The sequence below is a fragment of the Culex quinquefasciatus genome, chromosome 1 (assembly GCF_015732765.1).
Source record: "Culex quinquefasciatus strain JHB chromosome 1, VPISU_Cqui_1.0_pri_paternal, whole genome shotgun sequence".
Classification (NCBI taxonomy): Eukaryota; Metazoa; Arthropoda; class Insecta; order Diptera; family Culicidae; genus Culex; species Culex quinquefasciatus.
This window is the reverse complement of record NC_051861.1, coordinates 23,683,415-23,688,019: the sequence shown is the minus strand read 5'-3', so window position 1 is coordinate 23,688,019 and position 4,605 is coordinate 23,683,415.

Genomic DNA, 4,605 nt, shown 5'->3' with positions numbered 1-4,605 from the left:
TACTGACTGTTGTTTGTTATCCGAAAGCAATAAAACGCGTTGATTTGATTTCTCTACTGTACTGTCTATTACTCTCCACGAAAACCGGAAACGAATTTCATTTGTATTTGTAGCACGGACGTCCGTGTTTGTAGTATAGCAATTCTCTGTGAAATCAGCTGATTTCGACCATTTTTATTTTTTGTATTTTCTGATTTGCCCCAAACTTTGTGGGGGCCTTCCCTATTCCTATTTGGTTCACCCATACAAGTCTCCATACAATGCACAGTGGTCCAGATCGCAAAATTAAGTGGAAAATGGATTTTCCGAAAAATGGTGACGTTTTGGAGCTTTGGTGTCTTGAGAAGAGTTGTTGCGAATGGAAAGGGGCAACTTTTGGTTTGGTTCAAAATTAGGGTGGTTCACGATTAGGGTGATTTTGAAAATCTAACTTTTCAGGAATATTTTTGGGAATTTTTATGTCTTCTAAAAAGTTGTTGGGCTGGCCAATTCAAGCAACTTTGTCGAAGACACCAAAATTTTATCTCGTAATCTACGCCTTCTATGACCAAATTTATAGAAAGCATCTGAGCAAACCTTCAAAAATCAGTTTTTTGAACGTGGCAATTCAGGGTTAACTTTTAGAGAAAAGTGATATTCGGAGCACTTTTAGAGCTCTATAAAACGAACATTTTCATTTTTTGACATGTCAATTTGGACTTAAGGGTCAAAAGCTACACCCATTTTAAGGTAAAAAAGATGCAAATTTAAAACTTAAATATCTCGAAATGAAGCAAGCCAAATTTTAAGCACTAGGTTGCATTTGAAAGAGGAGATCTAGCACTACAAACGCTGAAAAAATCTCAGGGGTGTTTTTCTTTAGACTTGAGATATTTTCATTTTAAAAAGTCTAATTTTCAAGGGAAAACCATATGGGACCACCCTAACGAATTTCGAAAATTGTCCAAATATATGTTTTTCCATGTAATTTTGCCAGCTGAATCTGAACCTGCCCTCAGAATTGAGCCAAAATGTCAACAAATCGATTTTAGGTCATATTTTGGGTTTAAATGATAATTTTACATGGAAACCCAAAATATGACCAAAAATCGATTTGTTGACATTTTGGCTCAATTCTGAGGGCAGATTCAGATTCAGAGGGCAAAATTACATGGAAAAACATATATTTGGACAATTTTCGAATTTCGTCAGGGTGGTCCCATATGGGTTTCCCTTGAAAATTACACTTTTTCAAATGAAGATATCTCAAGTTTAAAGAAAAACACCCCTGAGATTTTTTCAGCGTTTGTAGTGCTAGATCTCCTCTTTCAAATGCAACCTAGTGCTTAAAATTTGGCTTGCGCCATTTTGAGATATTTAAGTTTTAAATTTGCATCTTTTTTACCTTTAAATGGCTGTAGCTTTTGACCCTTAAGTCCAAATTGACATGTCAAAAAATGAAAATGTTCGTTTTATAGAGCTCTAAAAGTGCTTCGAATATCACTTTTCTCTAAAAGTTAACCCTGAATTGCCACGTTCAAAAAACTGATTTTTGAAGGTTTGCTCAGATGCTTTCTATAAATTTGATCATAGAAGGCGTAGATTACGAGATAAAATTTTGGTGTCTTCGACAAAGTTGCTTGAATTGGCCAGCCCAACAACTTTTTAGAAGACATAAAAATTCCCAAAAATATTCCTGAAAAGTTAGATTTTCAAAATCACCCTAATCGTGAACCACCCTAATTTTCAAACAAACCAAAAGTTGTCCCTTTCCATTTGCAACAACTCTTCTCAAAACACCAAAGCTCCAAAACGTCACCATTTTTCGGAAAATCCATTTTTCACTTAATTTTGCGATCTGGACCACTGTGCAATGTTAGCTGTAACTTTTGAGTGAATTTTCTGATTATTGTGGTGTCTTCGGCAAAGTTGTAGATATTGTTGAGGACTATTGAGAATTTTCCCAAATACGTTTTTTTTCGTGTTTTTTATATGTTTTAGGGGACAAAACCCCGCAACTTTTGAGTTATAGAGAAGTATGGTCAAAAAATCTGCCTCCGAGTTTTAATTTTTTGAAAAATAGTGATTTTTGGAAAAAAAATCTAAATTTCATGCAAAAACAAAATTGACTTAATTTTTTTACGTAAAATTGAATTTGCTATTGAAAAGTATTTAATAGATTTTTTGATAAAGGGCTTCGTTCTCAAGATATAGCCACCGAAAATTTGAATTTAACGAAATATTTTAAGTTTTTCAATTTTTTTAAAAAGGGACCATGAGTGATAATTTCCTAAATTATTTTATTTGAAAAGTTCAGAAAATTTGCTCTAAAATTGACTAAAAGACATTAAAGATTGGATCTTTGGTTGCTGAAATACAGTGGCTTGAAGAAAAAGAAACAGGAAATTTTAAGTTTTCCAAGTCTCACCAAAACAACCCACCATTTTCTAATGTCAATATCTGGTCCAATTTTCAATGTTTAATTTTGTCTGTGGTTTAATCATGAAAGGTTTGTGAATTTTTTCGATCTTTACGAAAACAATACTTTCAAAATTTATAAATTAAGGCTACCATTTCAAATGTTCAAATGTCAGTCTACGTTCGTTAAAATGAATCAAAATATTGTTTCCGAAAAGATCGGAAAATTTCACACCTGTTCATGTTTTAAAATTGAAATCGGACCATTAGTTGCTGAGATATCGACATAAGAAAATGGTGGGTTGTTTAGTTGAGACTTAGAAAATATCAATTTTCTTGTTTCTTTTCTTTAAGCCGCTTTATCTCAGCAACCCGAGGTCCAATCTTCAATGTCTCTTAGACAATTTTATAGCAACTTTTCAAATAAAATATTTTCAGAAATGGTCACTCATGGTTACTATTTTTAAAAATTGAAAAATAGCAAATATTTCGCTAAAATCAAATTTCGGTGAGTATATCTTGAGAACGGAGCCCCTTATCAAAAAATCTTTAAAGTATTTTTCTATTGCAAATTTAACTTAACATAAAAAAATTAAGTCATTAAGGTGTATGAAATTTCGATTTATTTTTTCAAAAATCAAAATAAAAAAAAATCATAGCTCGGCGGCAGATTTTTTACCATACTTCTCTACGGCTCAAAAGTTGCGTTTTTGTCCCCTAAAACATATAAAAAATCTCGAAAATAAAAAAAAAATACGAATTTTGGGAAATTGAGTTTTTGTGAAAAAATATTAATAAAAAATCTGCTTTTTTTTCGTTTAGACCGTGTTTTAATTAAAGAACCTTAGTCTGAGAATATTTTTATCGGAATCCTCGGGAAATTTCACGTAACATACTCATAATATAAAAAAATGTATAAACATAGAAATAACAGGGCATGGTCTAAACATTTGAATGAAAGAAGTGTTTTAATAGTAGTTTATGCAACAAGTTGCAAAAAGAGGATTTTTTCAGCACGAGTCGTACATTTATCCAACGAGGTTCACCGAGTTGGATAAATACGAAGAGTGCTGAAAAAATCAAGTTTTGCAACGAGTTCCATACAACATTTTTTGCAATTCCAAAAAACACACACTGAGTGAAATTTTAAATCAAATTTTCATGTATTTTGTCAATAAATCGTTTAAATCAAAAAAATGTTGAAAAGTGTTACTTTTCGAAACAAGTGCTAAAAAGTTCAACTTTTCAGCACCTATTTGAGTGCTGAAAAGTAGAACTTTTCAGCATTTATATTTAAAAGTGTTGATATTCGATTCTATTATTTTTGGTACAGAAAAGTAGGCTATTTCGTCGTTCAAGAATGACAGGAAAAGTAAGTAGTTTCACGACGGAATTGCAAAAAGTGTATTTTACACCTGCCCAGTTGTTTTGCAATCTTTAGTTTTCAAAAACTTTTTGTGTTGCTGTACATTGTAATTCCACAAAAATTGAAAATATTTTTTATCGATTCCAGACATGCTAAATATGTTGTTAAACTCTGGAAAATGCACTTCTATTGTTTTCAATTTGTTAGTCTTCTATTTGAGCAGTTCTCTACGAAATCGATCTTTTTTTTTGAATTTTAATTTTTGTATTTTTTAATCCGGCTGAAACTTTTTTGGTGCCTTCGGTATGCCCAAAGAAGCCATTTTGCATCATGAGTTTGTCCATATAATTTTCCATACAAATTTGGCAGCTGTCCATACAAAAATGATGTATGAAAATTCAAAAATCTGTATCTTTTGAAGGAATTTTTTGATCGATTTGGTGTCTTCGGGAAAGTTGTAGGTATGGATAAGGACTACACTGAAAAAAATGATACACGGTAAAACAAAATTAGGTGATTTTTAATTTAACTTTTTGTAACTAAAACTTGATTTGCAAAAAACACTTTTTTTTTAATTTTTTTTATTTTTTTATGTGTTTTAGGGGACATAAAATGCCAACTTTTCAGAAATTTCCAGGTTGTGCAAAAAATCTTTGACCGAGTTATGAATATTCGAATCAACACTAATTTTTTTTTAAATTGAAATATTGGTCGCAAAAATTTTTCAACTTCATTTTTCGATGTAAAATCAAATTTGCAATCAAAAAGTACTTTAGTGAAATTTTCATAAAGTACACCGTTTTCAAGTTATAGCCATTTTTAGGTAACTTTTTTGAAAATAG